The 24,981-nt window shown below is 38.1% G+C and overlaps 1 protein-coding gene across 1 annotated transcript in view; it reads right to left on the bottom strand.

Annotated features, from left to right (window-relative positions):
• ZNF804B (zinc finger protein 804B) overlaps window positions 1–24,981 on the bottom strand; it is a 506,235-nt gene that overhangs the window by 443,398 nt on the left and 37,856 nt on the right. The window lies entirely within an intron of this gene.

Raw genomic sequence — 24,981 nt, 5'->3', positions numbered from 1 at the left:
GAGAACAGAATAACAAAGGCAAATGGCATCCTCATAAAAGTTCTTCTAGGAGTTCCCATCTTGGTGCAGCAGAAACAAATCTAATTAGGAACCATGAGGTGGTGGGTTTGATCCCTGTCCTCGCTCAGTGGGTTAAGGATCTGACATTGCCATGAGCCGTGGTGTAGGTCATAGACGTGGCTCAGATCCTGCATTGCTGTGGCTAGCAGCTGTAGCTCTGATTTCACACCTAGCCTTGGAACCTCCAAATGCCATGGATCCAGCCATAAAAAACAAACAAACAAACAAACAAACAAAAAAAGCAAAACCAAAAACAAAAAGTTCTTCTGAATGTTTGCACAAGTGATTGTTAGTTTAAACACACACACATACACAAGCACACGGGGTTCTCTGGTGGCTCAGTGGGTTATGGAGCTGGCATTGTCACTGCTGTGGCATGGGTTAGATCCCTGACCTGGGAACTTCTGCATGCCATGGATGCAGCCAAAAACAAAACAATACACATACACACACACACAAACATATTTGCACAAGCAATTCAAATCACAGATATTTTGAAGCTGAGTATTTTATAACACTTACTAGAATTTAAAATTTTATACTGACATCCTTTCTTTATAATTATTAAATTATATTTTAAACTATATCAAAATTCTTAAAGTTTCCCCATTCAAAAGGTCACTATCCCTCTCTTAGTGACCAACAGTATGTATCACAATAGAATAGTAAGGTTCTTAAAAATTCTACAGTTAGGAGTTCCCGTCGTGGCGCAGTGGTTAACGAATCCAACTAGGAACCACGAGGTTGCGGGTTCGGTCCCTGCCCCTGCTCAGTGGGTTAACGATCCGGTGTTGCCGCGAGCTGTGGTGTAGTTTGCAGACGCGGCTCGGATCCCACGTAGCTGTGGCTCTGGTGTAGGCCGGTGGCTACAGCTCCGATTCAATCTCTAGCCTGGGAACCTCCATATGCCCCGGGAGCGGCCCAAAGAAATAGCAAAAAGACAAAAAAAAAAAAAAAAAAAAATTCTACAGTTAAAATATGACTTCATTTTGTTTAAAACAGAGTTTCCCCAACTGATTTGAATATAATGCTCATTTTTGAGCAATGGGGGTTTGCAGACCTCATGTTCACAGTATATATTTTTTAAACTATTAATCTACACTATTTTCAAAATTGTTCTTAGTTTCGCTGCTAATTTCTATACATGACATCTGGCAAGAATAATGGAAACAGCTGTTTTATCTTGCAAACAGATACGCTTTTATTGTTTAGTTCCCCAAATATCTCTTTCTGCTAAAAAATTCTCCATATACAATTTCCCAATTAATGAATCAGGTCCATATATTGCCTTATTTTTACCACTGCTCCTATTTGAGTAAGTCAGCATTAATTTTCCAGGATCTCTTCTGGCTCTAAAATTATGTAACCCTATGCAAAATATATTCATCATTCTCCATCCTAAAAAAAATTCCCCATTGCCAAAATTTTTCTATACTATGAACTTATAAAAACAAGTTAGCATGACTATTGTAAAGCAAAAATATCAGAGGTATGAAATAGACATTTTGGAATTCACCCAAGTTTAGTAACTGTTCTTAAAGCCACCATCCAACTAAGTCTCATGAGAAATGACCTTAGCATAAATTGAATTTATATCTAAAAGCCCTAATTAGACCCCAGCTGTATCCAGTTTCATTAGGTTTTCTATTGTGCCTGGCTGCTAAAACAGTTGCTCTGTGTACAATAAATGAGAAGCAATATCAAATCACAACATTTTCACATTGGAAGGTACCTTTGAGATGAGCTTTTTCAACCTCTTCAATTTATAGATGGGGAAAAGGAGGTCCAGGAGGTTAACTGACTTGCTTAGGAGCAGATTTTAAAATCAAACTGTGTTACTGGTATTTAGAGGATATTGTGTGAATTAAAAGGTTTTGAAATCTTGTGAAATAGTTCTCCGAATCAAACACACAAAATCAGTCGTAGAAAAGAAAGTATTAAACTCATTGGATTTAAGTATGAGCACTGAGATGACAGTGTTTTCCAACAAGACTGTACCATTCATTCTCAAATGTTTTTTTCACATAGTTGCACATATGATGACTTTTAAGGGCATAGATCATTAAACTTTGCAGGAATTTTGAATCACCTGTTATGAGAAATCTGTTTTATTAAAAAGCAAGCTGACTGGGAGTTCCCATCACGGCTCAGGTATCATGAACCCAACTAGTAACCGTTGAGGATGCAGGTATGATCCCTGGTTTGCACAGGGGATTAAGGACCCAGTGTTGCCATGAGCTGTGGTGTAGGTCGAAGGCACAGCTTGGATCTGGCATTGATTTGGCTGTGGCATAGGCTGGCAGCTATAGCTCTGATTCAACCCTAGCCTGGGATCTTCCAAATGCCATGGGTACAGCCCTAAAAAGACAAAAAGACAGCAACAACAAGACTTGTTTGCAACAAAATTATTTGCTGACTTTGTATTTCAATACTGAATTCTCAAAAAGGACATACACGTATAAAATAATCATGATTCATCCTATATTGTTCTGCTTTAGATGATGCATGAGTGGACCAGGTTGGTGTTGATAGAAAGAGGAAACAAAGTTAAACAGAACTTGGTGGACCTTAGCTGCAGCGTAGGAAGGGCTGAAGTCAGAGAAGTCATCATTATAGGTACAGAAGGACACTTATCAAGGATTTCTCAAAAGACAGAGTGAAAGCTCCAGAGTGTTGGAAGAAATGTGAGAGATCATCTAGACTCAAATTCTTCCTGAAAATGTGAGGAAACTGAGAGCCAAAGGGGGAGAAAAAAGTGACTGACTTAGGTTTACCAGTCTGTGGATAAGTCAGGGTGAGAGGCCGGGTCTCCTACATTCTAATAGAAGACATGTTTGACTTCACCATCACATTGGTGGAGAAATCGGGGATAGAGGAACAGGCCCGGCAGTACCTGGGCTATAATCCGAGAGTTCCCCTGGGGTCCCAACAGGATCTGGTTGGTAACAGCTGGCCCTCCACACCCCGGCTATTCCCCTGCGGTCCTTTTCTTGCAGTCTCCTCTTTCTTTGTTGATTGTTGGAGATAACAGAGAGATTCGATAGTACATAAACTGTGACATTCTCACTGTCACCAACAGCAGGGCCTGTAGCTCTGCCTGTAAAGTAACTGACATTCTGAGAAATGTGATTCTGCAACACGAGATCAAGACTTTCACTTCTGCCTGGGATCATTCCTCTCTCACAGAATCCCACTCAGCTCACCCTACTCTCCCTCATCCAACCTTCTGCCTTTTTAAAATGGTTACCCTCTGAACACAGAACTAGATGAGTATAGAAAGGTTCCAGAAAAACTCTAGTCTGCCTTGTGTTTTAAGTCTGTGTCAAAGACTTGAGTTTGGATTTTCTTTCAGTTATATGGTTACAGTTGATGAAACGCATTCTTCACTAAAATCTATGATCATCCAGTAGCCCAAAGCCTTCCTCATGGACCTATGTAATCATTACTGATGATTGTAAACTGCTTGCTTATATTATTTTGGCACATCTACTCATTGAAAGGGTAGGACACATTTAAATTAATTCTGGAATAGGGTTCCAGGCTCTGTGATGTGTTAGATGCAATCTAGAAATTAAGAACAGAGCCAGAAAGCCAATGATAATACAAAGAGGGCTGTATTCAGTGTCAGGCTTATAGGAGATTGCAAAGAAATTGGCGAAAGATAAAGCAAGGGGCCAGGAACAGGTAAAGAACTCAAATGCAAACAACAATTTGAAGGTGCCAGGTAAAACTAGGTTCCTCCCAGTAGTCTTGATTACCAGTTACTCAATCTTTTCATTTTGTTCAAATTCTTTCAGAAGAGTGAGGTTTGTGGACAGGGTTATGGTGCATGAATAACACCAGAGAGTCAACAGTCGTCACTCTGCTGCTGCTGCCTCACTCCCCTTTCCCTTCAAGGGCATTGAGGCTGCTGCCTATCCCTTCTGGGGTCCTGCTGTGGGGATCCTAGGCTTCTGTTGTCCATGGGGACTTCATGCCTGTATAAGAAGTTTTCCTGTTTCCAGATCTTTTTCATGCCATCTTTATCTGAAACCCGTAAATAAATATTCTCTGCTAGTGTTCAGCCATCAGCTGGTCTATCCCATGTATTCAGCTCACCGCACTGGAAACCAAAGTTGGTCTTCATCAGAACCTCCTCCGCACTCCCCTCACACCCACCATTCAAACCCTGATCCTACCGTTGTGCCCCAGGCGATTTATTTCTCCTGATGACCTTTTGCCCTTAGAAACCGGTTTGTCCCATCTTGAATTGTGGCTCTAGTCAAGGGATAATGAATTTGTCAAACACGTCAGAATATCTAGGAAGCTCCAATATGGAGAGACTGTAAATCCTTCCATCCCCAGAAGGATCACTGCCCTAGGCAGGCTGTAACTATGCAATAGCTATCATGAAGGTGGCTTTTGAGGGGTTTAGGTGTTTTGCCTTCTGACGCCACCTCTAATGTGTACATGCACTCTGTTTTTATTGGGCTTTTATAAGTAGACTTATACAGGTAATTCTAACAATGACCTTGTCATCTGTCACATAATTCTTTCTATCAGGGGAATGCTTGATTAGATGACTCTTGACTACTCAACATAATAGCCAATGATGTGACTAAATTAAAAGGCAAAATCATTTGTACTGTGTTTTCTTATTTTTATTTAAAAGTTGTCATGATCAAACTTGGAAATCATGTCACTTCAAAATTGTGGCGCTACTGGCAAGCCTCACTGAATTTTATCATTTTCCACCCTACTTCTCTGTGGGATTACCTCCTTTTCTCTCTACAGTATTGATTAAGAGGATCAATTTTGCAGTTGAAGAAAAGCAGCAGACTAAATAGAACATTGTTCAATTGTTCTTACACTAACGATCACTATCTTTTTGCCCATACTTTCCCAGGCTTAAGAAGGTAATTAAACGTTCTTGTCCTCCGATCATCAACAGTTGGCCTCTGGGTCGTATTTAGCAATAACTATAAACAGGGGTAGCAATAACGTTAATGAACTTTAAGCAGAGAAAATGAACAGATAAATAAATCAGGATTACTTGTGGATAGACTATCATGAGGCTCTCTGATCACTGTTTAGTGTCCCTTTTTGTTTTTGCTGTTTCCATAAAAATAAAGCTTGTTTTTTATAGTTTAATTTTGTAAAAAAAAAAAATTTTTCTTACAACTGAAGGTGTTTCCAAAGTCTCAGATAATGCCAATATAAGACTTTTTCTGTGTATTCACATTGTCTTGAGAACTCTAATTAAAACTACCGTAAAACAAAATGAATAAATCAAATGATATTACTTGGTCTTATATTCACATCAAATTCCTCAATAGTGTTATAGTGGAATTTGGCTATCTATCAATATCCAAGTACTGGATAGTTCATACTGTCACCATACTGTAGCAAAAAGCTTGGATTTCCATTTATAGCAAAGTATTGCATTATGATAACACAAAAGAATTTTTCCAGAAATCAATGATGCTCCAGTAGTTCTTCTCCTAATAAAAAGAGCCTCAAATAAAGCACACATTTTATAAATCATGGCAGACTAAAATCAGCAGACCTGTGATCTAAATGCTTTATACGTATAACATGGATTATGTTACTTCTATTATAATAATTCACTTTCCCCAACCAGCAAGAAAATAATGTTCTAAGAAATGAGAGGCTTTTTCTTTGGTTTTTATAAAAATAACATTAGTTAGAAATAAAATTTTAAAAGGGAAGGAACCAACATTTTATAGAAAAAAAAATTGACTTTGCTATTCCTTCTTCAGAGTTACCCGAGGGTTGGTTATGAGGTTCTAATTCTAAATTTCTGCAAGTACCTGATCATCTTGTGGGTCACCAAAGGATACTGTTTAGAGATAAAGAGTTTAAGTGACCCTTGTCCTTGTGTTGGAAACTGCAACCCCGTCACAATATCTGCTAATAATACATTGGCAATACTATAGTTTCCTCACTTTCATAATAGTTCATAAGCCAGAGATACATCTCAAAATTTAAAAGTAAATTTGTGTTGGAAATGGTGGGGATTTACGAACTCCATTTGTGGTTGTTGAAAACATAAGAGAAAAACAACTGAGAATATTGGGGAAAGTCACGGATTCTTTTTATCAGGTCATTTTTAAAAATAATTCTTTCATCTGAAGTAAGGTTTCAACAAATAAAAATCACAGTCTCTGGGTCACTATGGGCACTTAGCAATGCCCACCGGACCTGAGCCTGTTGACTTGGCAAGGAGTTATTGGGACCTGGACAGTATGGTTTTCTGCAGTTTCTTTTTTTTTTTTTTTGTCTTTTTGCTATTTCTTTGGGCCGCTCCTGTGGCATATGGAGGTTCCCAGGCCAGGGGTCGAATCGGAGTTGTAGCCACCAGCCTACGCCAGAGCCACAGCAACGCGGGATCCGAGCAGTGTCTGCAACCTACACCACAGCTCACGGCAACGCCGGATCCTTAACCCACTGAGCAAGGGCAGGGACCGAACCCGCAACTTCATGGTTCCTAGTCGGATTCGTTAACCACTGCGCCACAACGGGAACTCCAGTTTCTTTGTAAACTTACCTCACAAAAAGGGGGTTCTTGACATTTACACAATAGATACTCTTGTGTAAACTCTTGCCCTAAACTACCTTTCAGAGGCCAAATTCAGAATTTCCCACTAGCTCTGATTATGAGTCATTTAGACGAACCTATGGAGCTTTGGGCTAGGGAAGGTAGGTCAGCCTTCATGATGTGACTGTGACATTTGTAGACTATTATTTGCAGCAGCAATAGCCAAGCCCAAAACTTCCAACTGCTTTCTTACTATGTTCTCCACAGGCCACCCACAGGCTTTTCCACACCCTCTTTCTTTTCTATGCCAAGGAGTCCTATGCAGACTCTTAGGACACCCCAAGACACCCTAAGTTATCAAAAGTGCATTTTAATCCCCCACAGCTGGTATCCTCTTACTCCACAGAATCTCCCCTTTCCTTCCAAGCCCTTTCTCCCTCCTCAGACCGAATTCAACCCCAGGCAACAAGAGTGCTTTCCTGTGGAGGGCAGCTGGGGAGCCTCCCCATCCAGGGGCCACATGCACAAGTGTGGGGTATCTGTCTTAGCCCTATTCCAGAACACTTGGGCATCCTGTCGAGGTGATTTAAAGACTGAAAGCCACCCAACATCCACATCAAGTCCCCATGGAAGAGCTCAGAGGCAGTCATCCTATGGAGGGAGGCTCAAGGTTTGCTGTCTCTGGTTTCTAGAGGGGAGCTGGCAGGATGCCATTCTGTGGTGGCTGCCCCTTGTGCCTATAAAGGTTCACACCCACCAACTGGAATGCCTGCCCAGATGGTATTTAAGAAACAGTACTAATTTTTCACTCTCCAAAAATGGAACAGCACATCCTCTCATCTGAAAAATTAAGTATTTGTTTTTTCAGACATCTGGTTTCTCAAGTATATTTGTCAAGAACGTATTAGATAAAGAAGAATAGACTGTCTGTATCCTGCAAAAGCTATCGCCAGTTATGAATCTATATGCCCACCTTAAAGTTCTTAAATTAGTTTGTAACTATAAGAAAAGGTTCTTTCATTTCAGGTCTTGCCTGTACTGCTAAAGAAAGAAATGGCAAAGAAAAAAAATTATTATTTGACCTTCCATACTACATTAGGGATAGAAATTTCATTAAAACTTAAAAATAAAAGTTCTGAAAACTGATGAAAAATATCTAGAGGGTCTTCAAAAGTTATCTTTAAAAACCTTAAGAGGACAAAATATACTTCCTGGGCAAAACTTGGATCAGTTTCTTGACCTTGCCAAAACATGGGGATCAGCCATTTTGAGGGAACTTCAATAAATGCCAGAGCATCAATTAAATAGAAGAGTCATGATTTCTTTTAGTCTTCAGAACATTTATGCTAAACTTGTTGGTGAGCAGGCTTTTTTATATTTATAGATTTTTATAATGACTTGCAGCCTAAAAATCCATGGCCTCCACATAATTATTCAGAAGAAAATTTTAATAGATTTTCTATCTTTATAGATTTCTAAAACTTATGAGAATGTGTACAGCCAAAGCACCATTGTGTCTCTAGGACAAATCAGTAAGGAGAAAGCATTCCAGATGAGTATCATCTAATACAGCAGGTAGAAAGTGATGAGACCTATCGCTAGGGGATGGTCCTAAGATGCTGAGTGGGATATCCACTCTTTTTTTTTAATGGATGCATCTGTGGCATATGGAAGTTTCTGGGTCAGGGTTTGAATATGAGCCACAGGATTTGAATACGACCTACCCTATAGCTGTGGCAACATGGGATCCTTTAACTCACTCTGCCAGGCCAGGGATTGAACCTGTGCCTCCTCAGCAACATGAGCTGCTACAGTCGAACTATTAACTCGCTTTGCCAAAAAGAGGAACTCCCAGACATCTCCCTTTTCATTGGAACCAAGAAAAAATCAGGAGACAAAGAAAGTGGCAACTACAACGGGAAGTGGAGAGAATACAGCCAAGTACTCCGTTTTCTCCTGCTGATGTTTCCTTACAAAATCTGTACTTTGTAAAAACCGACATTACAAACTCTATGACAAGCCTAAAAGGATATGACTATGTCAACCTTACTGCTTTGGCATCTATTGAAATAAACAGTGCTGCCAACAACAATCATGATTGGTAGTTTCATTTAGCATTTTGATAGACCTGACCATTCACCAAATGATTACACAAGCATTACTTCAACGTACGGGAACATTTCCAATTAGCATCCCTGTTTTACAGATGATGCAACTGAAAGTCACAGGTACCACACAGCACCCTGCTTTTAGAAGTAAGTAAGCAGCAGAGCAGAAAGTCAGCCAATGCCTCTGACTACGGGTCTAAGTTTCTTCTCACCTATTTCCACTATATCCCTCAAAATGGATTGCAATAGCCAAATCTGTTGGAATTTGCCAGTGAGTGTATTTTCTACATCACCAACTCATTATTCCTTATGATATAAAGTCTTTGTTCAAATAGAAAGAAGCAAAGAGAAGTAACACTTGCTGATCACGCACTTTGTTAGGTGGGAAATTTTTATGACTGTCACAGGTATTCTAATAAGTGTATTAAAATTCATTCCCATCCAATGTTAAATAATTCCAGCTGGAAAAAATTAGACGTAATTACTATTATCACTTTGCTTTTGAAATTGTTGGCTGTAAGTTATTCATTTAATTAGGATAAGCTCTGATTTCTCAGCAATCATTTTGTAGAAAATCTAGCCTACAGATTGTTTTCAAATATGACATTTTTATGAATTGCTAAATTTAACAACTCATGAAGTTGACAATAATGTTATGCTTCATAGACTTTTAGTAAAACATGGATTCATTAAGATTCTGCCTTTTTTTTCATAATTTCTAGGGAATTTTTTTCTTAGTCTCAAGACCTATTTTTTTGCAGGCTACTGAAAAATTATAGCCCCTTAACACTGTGTGTGTGGTGCCTGATAAATCTTGTGGCCTGGGCACTGTGCCAGACACTTTGCAGACCATACCTCATAAGATGTTCTGTCCAGGAAAAAAAATAAATTAAAAAAAGCATGCTGGGCTATGGATAATAGGGTGCTGCTGGAAAATACCGGAAAATCTGGTAATAAAAAGGATGATCTCCTGGGAATTCCTACCACATCAGAAGGTTCAGTGTTCTCTATTTGAATAAAAATTGAGGCATCCCCATGGTGACTCAGCAGAAATGAACCTGACTAGTGTCCATGAGGATGCAGGTTCGATCCCTGGCTTCACTGAGTGGGTTAAGGATCCAGGGTTGCCGTGAGCTGTGGTGCAGGTTGCAGATGCAACTCAGATCCCACATTGCTGTGGCTGTGGTGTAGGCCAGAGGCTACAGCTCTGATTCAACCCCTAGCCTGGGAACCTCCATATGCCATGGGTATGGCCCTAAAAAACAAAAACAAAAAAATAAAAAAGAAAAGGAGGACAGAAATTGAATCTAATGGGAGAAATTGCAGTGAAAATAAAGGGTAAATCAAAGTCAAATGGATAAAATCATTTTTCCCTTTAAAAATGTTGCTAGAAACATTAATCAAATATGGATTTTATTTTGATAAAAATCTATCCATGTCAGTTCCTTAGTTGTGACCAGTATATCAGACTAATGTAAGATCTTAACAATAGGTAAGCTGTGAATGAGGTAAACCGGAACTGAACTATCTTTGCCATTTTTCTGTAAATCTAAAACTATTAAAAGTTTATTTTTATCAAGGGAATTATAAATAAAAGGGTTTTAAACAGAAAAAAAAAAAAATGGCCCTAATAATCTGCTCTTGACCTGGTCCCTTTCCATCCTCTTTATGGACAATTCCACCATAAAGCCTCTAGGTGGAGCAGTGTGAACCACCTATGCAGAGGGCAGCTTGTATAGAAGGATGATGTTCAAGTGAGGTGAGCAAGTAATCCCACAAGGAGGAGGCACCAGATGTCTGGCTAGTAAATAAAGGACTTACAAATATGGAAAGAGAACACTACAACACTTTCCTGTGCTGATGAACTGGAATTGGAGGTTATAGCATGAACTGATATTTTCAATGTATATTTGGAAATATTTTGTGTGTGTGTGTGTCAATTGCCCACTAAGAGAGAACTGGGATCAGTTTAACTTCAGTAGCAACTGGTAGACCTAGTGCCCTGATACTGATTTCTAAATATTTTTCTCTACTAAAAGAAATGAGGGCTTTTTAGAGAAATAGCTGATAACAGGATTGGGGCAGGGAAAGTACAAAATGAAGCAACTATCCACCATCCAATGTGCTAGATGGTATGACAGTCAATGTTCAACGAATGAGCAGGACAGGTCACAACAGTACAGGAGCCATCTTGAAAGTATCCCTATTGCCAAATCTGATGAAGAATAAGACAATTTGAATTACCCATTGGGATAGGCAGGACATACTTCAAATGACCATGCCCTTGTGTCTTGTCACATTTGTGTATATACTACACTGCAAAAGAAACTTTACAGGTTATTACAGGTAATTAAGATTAGTAATCCATTGATTTTAATAGAGAGATTATCCTAGGTTGTCTGGATGCAGAAGTCAGAGACATTCTAAGCATGAAAAAAGTTTGATTCATAGTTGCTGATTCTGAGATGCAGAGGCTCACATGCTCACAGACTGGCCAGAGGTTTTTGAGCTTTTCTGTAAATTCCAGATTTTACACACACATTCATCATATATAACATATCCTGACAATATTTTTAATTTATAGTCTAAAAAGAAAAGAGTTTAACTTGAAAAACTATGCTGAGTTCCTTGGATTTAGCATAATAAGCTTGTTTACTATGCTTACCATTTTTACAAGTTATATTTTGTTATGCTGAATTTCTAGTGAATAATGTAGATAGCATAGAAAAAAAGCTTATTATCAAAAACATGAAGAATTGACCTTGTATAAATTGATTATGACTACATTAGGGGATTTTATTTAGTTTAGCTAGGAAAATATAATAAAATATTTTAAATAGCATGTGTGTGTATACAGCCAAGAAACTTGCAGGAAAAACTTTGTTAATCTCCAACTGAATAAGCAGAAACCATACCATTAAAAGCCAAGGACGAAAAACAGATAACTGCTCACACTTTTTCTTATAACTTTATGTGGATCCTGTGAACATTTCTAACTTACAATCTAAAAAGGGAAGAATTGGACTTGAGAAGCTCTACTGGGTTTCTGGCATTTAACACAGTACACTTTTTTCCTATGCCTAACTACTGCCCCAAGATAATTTTATTATGCTGAACTTTTACATGTATGTAAGCATATGTTAATATTATCAGTGATGAATATTCGGTAAAACCCATTATGTGGGAAACTAAACACATACCTACGTACAATTACAAGAGAGAATCACAGAATATGCATATTTGTTCATTTCCTGAATTATGATGTTCAGGGTTTCTCTGTTTTCTAAGTTTTCTCTAAGACATGCATGCCACTTGGTCACATACAATAACAGAGTGGAAACATGTCCAGAAGGCACATGAGCCATTTCTCGGGTGGGTCCAAACTGCTTAGCTTTGGTCTCTGAGAGGCGAGAGGCAGGGCCAATCGCCCTTACTGAAGATGGCAGCCTTCCACAGAGGAAGCAACAGAGCTGAGAGGCTGAGAACACCTGGCAGGAGGCATTCACTCTGAACCAGACAAGTGTTGACTGCAATTTCCTCACATTCTGATAAGGGAGAAGACAAATCAATGTTGTCAATAAATAGTATTTCTGTGTCCTTGAGAGAAGATTTGATGCACGGAAAAGACCATCCCTAGGTTACCGCTGGTTCTAAAGCTTAATATGAAATGTATTCAAGGTACAAAATCAAAAGCCTAACTCATCGGTAAGTTTTTTGATCAATGTACAAATTATTACCCTGGAAAATTTTAATTGTATCTTGTAAGATTTTGATTGATTGCTGGTCCAATTTTTTTTTTTTTTTGAATAATCCTTCCTTTAAAAGAAATCCCTTAAAAATTGTCTAAAAAAAAAAAAAAAAGAAAGAAAGAAAGAAAAAAACAAGACTTCCTGCTATAGTGCAGTGAGTTAAGGATCTGGCATAGTCTCTGCCACAGCCCAGGTTCAATCCCCAGCCCAGTGCAGTGGATTAAAGGATCTGGCATTGCCGTAGCTGTGGCCTAAGTCTCAGCTTCCACTTAAATCCAGTCCCTGACCCGGCATTTTCCGGTGCAGATAAAAAAATAAATAAAATTTTTTAAATTAAAGTCGTCCAACAAACTCAATAGATAGGTAGATAGATAAATTACAGATAACGTATATAAAATCTTAAATGACCCAATACTGTATGTAGCTTGGTAAGATTTCAATTTAGAGTGAATCAATCTAAAAATCTTAATCAATTACTCTAGTACACATGTTAAGATAGAATAAAAAAGCTAAACTGTTATTTGGTAGGGCAAATTCTCTTACACATTAGAAATGCCAAAATACGAAGTACAAACAGATCTTAACACAAAAATATTGATGGTAAACATTATTTTAAATATTTCTACTATAAATTATAAATCTTCCAAGCTGAAAAGATCTTTATTCATGAAGGAATGGATATCACTACAAATAGTTTTAAGGCTACCTTCTCAGCCAATTGAAGTTTATGTTGGTGATTTCAACCAACTTGCTGACTGGATTTGGGTCAGTGCCATGAAGGATCACCTTGAACCCTATTCATAGTCTGTAACAGGGACTTTAACTTAATGAGGTTTGAGTTCAAGATCCTTGAAAGTGGCATAGCCTATATTCCAGATTTACTCATACCCTTACCTAATTTTTAGTTAGATTAACTTTCATCCTGCTAACTATACCATATAAATCCAACAATGCTGTGTCACTGCTTCCTTCAGTTCTGAATCATTTTTAGATTCTTTCCTTTAGGACCACAATTCCTGTATATACACATATCCCACAACATGTGATTGAATTTTAGCTATCTCTCGCAGCTAGCAGCCACAACATCTGAAGTCTTACTCTTGATGACTCTGTATGTATACACATGTATTTGGAGAGATAGCAGGCATGAGAAGACGGTTAATCACTGGTAAACTCTTCAGATTAGGGGCAAAGAAACCTGTTGTTTTGCTACCCTATCTTCTACCCCAGGTGAGCTGATAATGTAACACTTTAACTTGCAAAACTTGGGAAGTTCTACTATGTAAAAATCTGATTTATTTTGCAAGAGTCAGACCATTTCTCCAGTCAACTTTAGGAAGAGAGGGAGTGAATCTTAAGTTACAAGTGCAATTGCTTGGCCTGTGACATTGCGTGGGCCTAGGAGGTTGGCTATGTCAGAGCCCCCAGGCTGCCCCTTACCCTGCAGCTCCCAGTAACAGCGGGCCCCCAACACCCAGAGAGCTAAGTATCTCAGTGGAGATTTCTTCACCTCAGTTATAGGAACTCCATTGACTATATGATTTAATACTCAAAGAGAAAAAAATAAAAATATATATAAATGCCATCTTAGAATACCTTGCTTACACTCTCCTGAAGGTAAAATAGACTTAATTGTGCTTGAGGAGTTATTTTAAAACACATTTACTGATTCTCAATGCCAAAATATTGCTGAAAAATCAAAAAAGCAGTTTATCATCTTACAGAAGAGTTACAGCTAGAGATTCTTCATGTCATATAGTTCTCACAAATCTAAGCAAGCTCCATTTTCATCTATGCCATGAATAAAAAGACATTGGCATCCAGCACCAGGATTATCATCTTCCTACTCAGAAAAATGATTGATTTAAGATAAATAGATGCTGGCTTCAGATACCCTGATTGTATTTCCCAGATACTGCTATAGCAACCTTCTCTCCACTCAGTTATATTCAGAGGGACGGTTCTTTTCTACTCACATCACACAAAGCCCTCGAGATTTAATCTAGTTCCCTGTACAGTGTAGTTGAATTTTATTTCACTTTGCTATCACCCTACCAATACAAATATCTTCCTCTTTAAATTTTCATAACAAACTTTTTGTTCCTTTCATCACCCACCTTTCTATCCCATTGTATAAAAATGGCTCATTTAGGGCGCAAATGAACCTCTCCACAGAAAAGAAAATCATGGACTTGGAGAATAGATTTGTGGTTGCTGGGGGGAGGGAGTGGGGTGGATTGGGAGCTTGGGGTTAATAGATGCAGACTATTGCCTTTGGAATGGATTAGCAATGAGATCCTGCTGTGTAGCACTGGGAACTGTCTAGTCACTTATGGAGCATGATAATGTGAGAAAATAGAACGTATACATGCATGTGTAACTGGGTTATCATGCTGTACAGTAGAAAAAAAATGTATTGGGGAAATAACAGTTAAAAATAAAAATAAATCAACTGAATATTAAAAAAATGGCTTAAATACAAAGTATGATAATAAAATGCCACTTAAATGATTAAGTCAAATAGAAAATAGCAATTACAAATTGATAACAAATTTAAAAATTTACAGTGCATGAAAACTAAAGCAAAATGCATTTTGTTTTAGTTTTCCCTGAAAAGCTTTTATTTTTTTCTAAAGATTTACTTTTTTAAAGTATAGGTTATAGGTGTAAAGTTGTCTTCATTCAAAAAAGTTATTGATGCTCCAATCCAGTGTTGCCATGCTCTGGTGTAGGCTTCAGCTGCAACTCTAATTTGGCTCCTTGACCTCTAGCCTGGAAATTCTATATGTTGCAGGTGTGGGCATAAAAAGAAAAAGAATTCTGAAAAGCTGGGATTTCCTATAATGGCTCAATGGTAACAAACCTAATTAGTATCTGTGAGGATGTGGGTTCAATCCCTGGCCTCACTCAGTGGGTTAAGGATCCATTATTGCCATGAGCTGTGGTGTAGTACCGAGATGTGGCTTGGATGCCACAATGCCGTGGCTGTAGCTGGAAGCTGCAACTTCAATTATACCCCTAGCCTGGGAACTTCCATATGCTGAGGGTGCAGCCCTAAAAAGACAAAAAAAAAAAAAAAAAAAAAAAAGAAAAAGAAGAAGCAGCAGCTAGTGACTCACACCTCTGGATTCTTAACCCACTGCACCACAGCACAAACTTGGAGACTTTTTTTTTTCAATTATAGTTGATTTAAAATATTGTGCCAAGTTATGCCACACAGCATAATGACCCAGTCATACAGGTGTATATATTATTTTTCTCATTTTATCTTCCATCATGTTCTATCCCAAGAGATTGGATATGGTTTCCTGTGCTATACAATATAGGACCTCATTGCTTATCCATTCTAAATGTAATAGAATTTACACTGTAATAGAATTTACATTGTAATATAACAACATAATAGAAATTACATTGAATTCACAGAGTATTAAAGGCAAAGAGGATATGTACTAGGCCAGTATTATTTTTCAACACAATCAAGACTCACCTAGAAGAGCTTCCCTCCTTTTATGAGGCACAGGTCTTGGAGAATGAGCTTATCAAAAATGTAAGACTAGCTTGGTTCTTAAATACATCACTGGAGGTAAATTCTAACAATGAAGGATGAGTTAATGCAAGTTATACCATTCATTTCCGCATCTGGAAACTCATTAAACATCACTTCCCGTAACAGTGTGAGCCTGGATCCCAAATAGCCCTTTAGACAAAAGCTGAAGCTTAAAAGTATTCTTTCTTTTTACTGTAGAGCTGTCTTATTATTGAAAAGTTTGCACACACACATACACACACACATAAATGAGATTGACACTGAATGTGGGTCCATGGTAGTTAGCTACAATATTTTGTGGAGTAGATAGATGTTTAACCTGTTAAGCAATGACCAGGCTAAGCTATTTCTCTACCTTGGACAAAGGCTCCATAAAACTGCCATATAGGAAAGTAGTCTTACACATTCAGTTGTTTATGATAAAAACAAAATTAACTTTCCTATCAAATCATAACCAAAAAGTGAGTCTTCCTTCAAAGTCTGATTTAATAAAAATTATAATTTTAAACAGATAAAATCACAAGTACAACCAATACTCAAGTTGTTTGGCCAAAAGAGCTGAAAATTCTAAAGAGTGGGTGATCAAAAGGACCTTAATATCCGACCATAAAAGTTACTATATGTTTCTAAGAATTTTGCCTTTATAATTCTATGCTTTTAGGCACCTGGGATTAATGGTTGGATTTTTCTGAGTACACCCCAACAGAACAAAAGTGGCTTAGCCAATTGAAAAGTAAAAAAGCTTACAAGAATATAAAATATTCACATAGAAATCACCTACACACTAGATCACTTCTAAATGTGGTCAAAAATATCTTATAAAATGTAATGCTTAGAACTTCTTGAGGCTAAAAGAAGCACAAAATGATTGTCAATATTTCGGGCTGCAAAGGCACACCAAATCCAGGATAACTACCCATATTGAAATACTTTTTTCAATGAGGTCAACAATAGCACATATGTGTAGCTGAGTGGTCCCTGTCCTGGAGACAAGGAACTAGAGTGACAGATGAGGCATGGACCAGAAAGGCATTCATGCACCTCTAGCAGGTGCCAGCACTGAAAAATAATGATGAAGGACCTGATGCCTACAATGCCCCATCGTCATGTTACTGAAGCCCTGGGAATTTGTCCTCCAAAGCAAAGTTGTCACCGTAGTATGCTTTCATCATCTGTAACTCACTTCACAAAATAAAGTGATTGTCCCTTATAATTACATGTATTAAACAAATGATATTTAGTATCCCACAAGGCTCTGAAATGTCCACAACTGTAATGTTAGTGGGTGTAGTTTCTGGAGAAATATGGAATTTTGCTGAATTAGAATGGGCAAAAGGGCTTTACATTTTGCATAGGCTGGGAAAGTCACATGAGAACAAAGGCTTCCTGGCTAAATCAAAGAAAGTGTGTTTAGATGCCTAGGACAGAGCCAATATTTAAAAATATTTTCACCACGTTTTTACTATATTGCTACTCTGATTGCATGAAATAAAAATGATATGGTTACTTAGACTTGGATTAATAATATTCCTCCTTTAAAAAGAAAAAAGTTTCAGTTTAGCCTGAGTCCTCATTACAATTATGGGATACAAAACAATATTTTAGCATGCATTTCTGACTCTAAAATTTTGCCTTTCCAAATATCTTGAATATAGTTATCAACACCATCAAATGTGGAACCCATCATGTTAATTTCCTGTGTAAAAACATTTAATGGTTCTCTATTAGGCATCACAAACTCAGATTCCTAGAACTATTTCTTGAATAGCTCAAGCACCACTTTACTTATTTAAACATATATATTTCCTGAAAAGAACTCTAATAAGAAATATCTCCCCCCAGACTGGTGGATCAGTGGAAACCAATCAGACTAGTATCCATGAGGACACAGGTTCCATCCTGGCCTCGCTCAGTGGGTTCAGGATCCGGTGTTGCCATGACCTGTGGTGTAGGTCGCCAACCTGGCTTGGATCTGGTGTTACTGTGGCTGTGGTACAGGCCAGGGGCTACAGCTCCAATTCACCCTCTAGCCTGGGAAACTCCATAAGCTGTGGGTGTGGCCCTAATAAAAATAATTTTTAAAAAATTTAAAAAAATAATTATCTCCCCCTTTCAGTGATTCATGTGTATGGGTTTTTTTTTTCAAACTTATTAAAGATAAGCAACTGGGCAGCTGGAGGGACTGTATTATGAATTAGGCTCTTTGTATGACATTTTCCTTAACTGTAAAAAGAATTTTTAATGCCAGTGCTGCTAAGCCTCCTTCACACCCTAAACATCTATTCAATTTTCTCCACTCCCCACAGCACATTGATCAAAGTTAAACCAAAAGCAAGCACCAAAATAGATATTAGATAATTGATGACGTGCACTAGTATATTACATGAATCAGATTAGTTATACTGAAACTGTGAAGACATTACTCCAGCCATAACTTTGTGTGTAGCAAGATACTTTGCTATTACTGAATTTTGAAAAACTAAGATTTGTTTTGCTGATGTCACATGACACAAAATGCACAGCAAGTGTGTTAATAAGCCATACATCTTGAGAGCTCTCCCATCTGCCAAAGAACCAGAAAATAAATCTGATAAAAGAGGAAAAGGAAACAGAGTTCAGAGTTTAGTGTTATTAGCCATCTTGAACATCTCTATATAGAAGTGATGATCTTAAAATATTTTCAAAGCATAGAAGGCATACCGTACTACCACTTCACTCTCAGACTCCACCTTCCTGGCTGGACACAATGCCAATTCAGAAAAACACAGCATGCTAGTTTTTAATAGAGAAAAAAATCTAGGATCACTGAAGCATAATTACCCTATAATCTTCCTCCTCTATCATTTACTATCCAAGTATATTCATTCTTGTCACTGCCAAATGTTTTGAGGAGTGGTCACTCTTTGAACACTTATTCCATACTGACACACTGAATAACTGCCAACTGGCTTCTCTCAACCATTTTCCTGAATCTATTTTTCAGTCCCTCCAGGAAACTTGTAATTGCCATGACTTAGAAGTTCGTCTCCGGCCTGAAGCTTTTTGACCTCTCTTTAGAGTTGTACCACTACCAGCCCCATTGAAACGTCCCTCCTATACAGACCTTCATGGCTCTGTGTTTTCTGGGTTCTCCACCTCTGATGTTTTGTTGCCTCTTTCATTGGCTCCTATTTGCCCTCTTCTTAACATAATGAGCTCCACATGGGAATCTTCTCCACCTACAGTCTCCTTTCATCATCTCACAATCAAGTTGGTTCCCAAGGTTTCAACTCTTTCCTCAAGGCAAAGAGGACTCTCAAATTTGCATCACAATCCAGACTTATCTCTTTCTCCAGATCCCAATTGTATTTATGCCTGCATGTTTCTAGGCAACTCCACTTCAACATAATACATACAATTCTTTCAAAATCTGGGCTTTCTCCTCTACCTTCCATCTGTACTTTAAAAAAAGGGGGGGGGGGGACCCAAGGGAGTTCCCATCGTGGTGTAGGGGAAATGAACCCAACTAAGAACCACAAGGTTGAGGGTTTGATCCCTGGCCTCGATCAGTGGGTCAGTGGGTGAAGGATCCAGCACTGCCGGGAGCTGTGGTGTAGGTCACAGACAGCTCAGATCTGGCATTGCTGTGGCTCTGGTGTAGGCACAAAAAACAAAAATGAAAACAAAAAACATAGTCTTCCCAGTTACTGACTTTCAAGCCCCTAGTCATCTTTAAATCCTTGCCCTCACATGTAATCGATTATATTATGTCTACCTTGGTAATGACCTCTACAGCATCTCAATCTCAGTAACTGCTTTAGTTCAAATTTATCCAACTGGGCTAAAATCTTTAAAGACCCATCTTTCTCTCAGTGCTATGCATGAGGCTAGATATACAAAGATCTCACTTCATGTAAGGTTTTCTGGACTGAGGTTCCTGGACTGTATTTTGATAACCGCTCCATCTTTCATCTCTATGTCTTCCTACCTTGACTCTCAATCTTTAGGATCAGATAGTCCTGAATATTGATCCTTCGTGCTGAGCCTGACTTAGGATCTGCCATGTTACAAGTCCTACACATCAGCGGACTCTCAAACCAGATTATCCCAGACTCACAAAAAGACAACAGGTGCACTAACTTTCATCACACCATCCATCACAGCCTTACTAGGTTTTCTGTTTTGTGTGTTAATTTCTTTTTCTGAACAGAACAATGATATAGACAGGCTTAGAATATTTGAAAAATACAAACAAATAGCATCACCAAATTCCACCAGTTTTAACATTTGGCTAGATTTCTCTCCACTCTTGTTTTTAAAAATACAATTAGAAACACCTGTTGCATATAATTTTGTGTACTACATTATTTAGAGAATAACCATTTTCTCTTCATTTAAAACAGTCTTCAAAACAGTTTCAAGGCACCATAGTATTCCAAAATTAATATATTCAATTTTTCAATTTTCTTAATTCCCCTAATAGCCATCTTTACATTAAAATTGTTGTCAATGATTTTCTTTATGATACGTACCTGGAAAACAATTTTTCTTAACGAGTGTGAGATTTTCTAATTCACGACTATATCATCAAATTGCTTTCCAGAAAAGTTAAACCAACTTACTTTTCACAGGGCAGAAAGTAAGAGCATTCATCCACCAACTGCAGAATTCTTAAAAGCATTCTGGCTGCCTCCAGTTCTTTCCTATCTCTAGTTCCTCTGCATTTCACAGGAAACTTTCTAAAATACACCTAAGTTATGGCGTTCCAAAAAAAAAAAAAATCCCACAACTCCTACTTACCTACAGAGTAAAATTCAAACCGCAGAGCTGGCATCCGGGTCCTTCACACACTGGCTGCAAACTTCCACTGCGCTTCTCCTCGTCTAAGCCAGCAGTTCTTCTCCAGGCCCCACTTAAAATCATCTGGAGAGGCTTTCACAAATATATAGCTTTCTATTCCATACTAATTAAATAAGTGCCAGGAGCTGGCTTTTATTGTCATTCTCCACCAGGTGATTCTAATAGAAAGCCTGGGTTTCAATCACCACAAACTAGCCCATTCTTCCTTAAAGTAAAATACTTAAAGGCAACTGGTCAAAAAGGCATGTTCTTGGACCTCACTTTAAGTGTATTAATGCCATAGCTTTTAGGGACAGAAACCAGGGATTGGCAATTTAACAAACTTGCAGACTCTGTGGTTTGAGAACGATAATCTAACCATACCAGACTCTTGTCATTTTCTTAATGAGTGCCACGTTTTCCAACTCCGCAATGCAGGTCCTCTGCCCCTTAAGCTCCAAGCTTACAGTCTGGGCTGTACTTTCTCTGATCCCCACCTCTCCCCCACCACACACCCAGGTAAAGAAATCCCATCTCTTTTTTTAATGACCAGCTTAAGTGCTTGTCCTTCCAGCCTCATTTAATTGCTCTGGCATTTGCGTTTTCAGGGTTCATTGTCAGTGTCTTTATTGTAGTATTTCTCTCCAGCCCAGTATTAAAGAGTTGTGGAGACTTTAAGCTCCACTAAGAGGATTGGATTTTCCATCTACAGAAACAATATCTGATCCAAAAGAATATCTCCACAGTGTCTGGCATATTTTTCTACAAAGAGTAGACAGATGTTAAATGTTTGTATTGAATAGCAAACTATTTCTAGCCTTCATGCTCCTTGATAAATAATCACCAAACACTGTTCCACAGTGTTTCCACAAAGAGAGGCAAATGGTGGAGAAAGTAATCCAGCTTGCTTTCTTCATAAATCTTGAAATAGCTAATGATTTGGTAACTAAGCTTACTCTGGTTTGCTCTGCTAAATCAAGTATATTTTGTCTATTTAAGAGTTTATGTATACCTGAAATATTGGAAATCAATTGAACTTCAATTTAAAAGAATAATATTGGAGGGATTTCCCATCATGGCTCAGCAGAAATGAATCTGACCAGCATCCATGAAGATTCAGGTTCGATCCCTGGTCTTGCTCCATGGGTTAAGGATCCCACGTTGCCATCAGCTGCAGTGTAGGTCACAGGCTTGGATCTGGTGTCGCTGTGGCTGTGGCATGGGCCAGTGGCTATACCTCCAATTCAACCCCTAGCTTAGGAATCACCATATACTGTGAGTGTGGCCCTAAAAAGACCAAAAAAAAAAAAATCTAACTATCGATATATAAATATATATATATATTAGGAAAAAAAGTGTATGTATATGCTTAGTATAAGGTTTTGTTAACCATCTATTTAGGCCATTGATTTTTCTAGAACTAATTATTTAGATATGTCAAAACAAAGAGGAAGTTAGTGGAAGTGACTTAGTATTTTCTGTTTTACTAATACATGAGCACAAGTGAAAGGTTAAGGTCAGATCTGACATACCAGGGAGAAATCAAGTTCTGTTAATGCACATCCTCGCCTTCTAAAGGAATGAATTCAAGAAACACTCATAAAGTCACTCCCCACCTCTGTTTTCTTGAAGGCCATGCCCAAATATGAATGTTCTGCTTAAGTTTTTCAAGGAACCTGGGCCACTCTCTCTACCCCAGAGTTTCCAGAGCATTGAAGAACATCTGTATGGGATTTGTTCTGTTTTTCATGGACACCTCACCACCCTTACTGAACTCCACACTTCTAAAATTAGCGGCCACATTTGTGTTTCTTACCACGTTTATGATATTACCTGATACATCAAAGCTATAGGTAAATCTGAGATAAATGAGAAGTTAAAGACCATACATCAATTTTGTTGGATCACAGGTATGATGTAGGACTCTTCCTTTCAATTTACTTTATCCAAACCATATATTGTCCTCCATTTCCAGAGGAATTGTCACATTACAGAGGAGCAAAGAATGACCTTGGTTAGAGAGAGGGAATAATTCATCTCCTCTTTAGCCTATGTACACAGAGGAGGAAGGTTCTTAAGAGTATGTTTGAATTGTGTGCAAGGTGCTACATACCCCATGCTTTAGTTTCCCCTCATAAATTTTCGGCAAACTTTCTACCTACCTTAAGGCTTGTTGTGAAGATAAATTAACAAATTAAGTGTGAGAGCATCTAGTAAATGACACATGGTAAATAATCAGTTAATGCCATTTAATCTCTTTAATCCTTTCTATTTGCCTTACAAAGACAGAAGGACACTGGGAGATTGTTTTTTCAGACACATTTGGTTCCAGAAAATTAAATAAGAGCAGAAAGTGTATGGCAAATATTAAGGAACAGTGCTTGATGAGAATTACAAATATATGGTGTGTTTATGTGAGAGAAGTTAGATAATAAGTGTAGATAGGTAGAATAATTGGAAGAGGACTCCTCAGTATAATAAATTTCAATTCAAATTCTACCACATGTCAGTTGTTTAAATTTGGCTATCTACTCTAAGCAGATCTCTCTGCAAAGATAAATAGTGAAGTTTTTTTTTAATCCCATTGGATAGACAGACAATTTCTTCTGCTTCAGTCCCCCCATGAGGGTAAATAACTGATACTTAATAGACCACAAGGACTGTGGCATCTGGGAACTCAAATACTGAGTGTCCATGGAAAAGAGAGTGCATGATTATAATTACAGACACCAGTCAATCAAGGACAGGCCACACTGTGTGTTGTTTCTGTTCCTATCTGCTCAAAACTTTGCCCTTGACACTTAAGAATTGAAAGGCAAGGAAACACAAAGTAAGTTGACTTTAAATGTTTCAGATGGCCATGTGACAATGAAACGAAAATTTGGAAGAAGCCACTCAACAACTAAAAAAATTCATGGGGAAATGGAAAAATACAGTGGGAAAGTGTAGATCAAACTATTATCCATGGTGGTGAAAACCACTGTGTCTAAATTCACTAGGCTGAACCACACAAATTCATCAATGTCACTTTTTTACAGAAATGACAATTTCATATGTTTTAAGCCAACAACAAATAAGAGATTGTCAGTTTTTGAAGAAAGAATGGTTTAGTGATATTTTATAGAGCTCACATGGGAAATTATAATGATGAAAGATTATCATTTTTCTATCAGCTTCATAAAGAAAGAACCAAGATATAAGAAAGAAAAGTAAAACAAAAAGCACACAGGGGAGGAAAATCACAAATGAGGATTTTTATAAGGATTAAAAAAGTAGGAAAAAAAATGTGCTTTAGTTAAGAATGTTGTCACGAAGAGGAAGAAACTTAGCTGTGTATATAAGGTTAATTTAAGTTTGTGTGTTTAAAAGGGGCTTCTGAATAGCAATGCCCTATAAACTCCCCCAATGACATTGATGAATGTCAGTATTAGGTAATAAACCCTGCAGTTGTATGTCCCCATTTTCTTTGTTATAATCCATCATTGTGGATTGGAAGTTGGTGCCAGAAATCACTCTGGACCTGGTGAAGGCAAAATCTCCCTCTCTAGCAATCTATGAAAGGGAGGTAAACGAGCAAGACTTTGTAAAATTATTATCTTCTGAACGTTATGAAGCACACATATCATAGGGCCTTATGCTCTTATCTGAACAGGTGAGGTGGGAAAATCTAGAAAAACATTGAGGGTCGAAGTCTCTTATAATTCAAAGTAAGAGCTAGGACTATGAAGGATTCGGGAAATCAAGATACATTTCAGGGAGTTCCCACTGTGGCTCAATGGCAATGAATTTAACTAGTATCCATGAGGATGTGGGTTTGATCCCTGGCCTCCCTCAGTGGGTTAGGACCTGACATCACTATGAGCTCTGGTGTAGGTCACAGAAGTGGCTTGGATCCAATGTGGCTGTGGTGTAGGCCAGCAGCTACAGCTTTGATTTAACCCCTAGCCTGGGAACTTCCATATGCTGCGGTACTCCTTAAAAAGAAAAAAAAAGATACATTTCAAAGTCAGTAAAAAGATTCAGTAACTCAGTAATGGAATATAATTGTGTGGGGTGGGGGGGCTTTTTAGGACACATGAAAAGATAAGACCAAGGATGAGAGAAAAAAATATCAACTGAGCCACAAATTGAGTATTCACAAAGGAAAATGTCAAGAAA

The sequence above is a fragment of the Sus scrofa genome, chromosome 9 (assembly GCF_054392235.1).
Source record: "Sus scrofa isolate SSC_HxYL_T2T_F1_AM1 chromosome 9, Sscrofa_HxYL_maternal_Yorkshire_Landrace_v2.0, whole genome shotgun sequence".
In the NCBI taxonomy this organism is placed as follows: domain Eukaryota; kingdom Metazoa; phylum Chordata; class Mammalia; order Artiodactyla; family Suidae; genus Sus; species Sus scrofa.
Note: the sequence above shows the minus strand (reverse complement) of the source record. Positions and strands in the feature narration are given on the sequence as shown.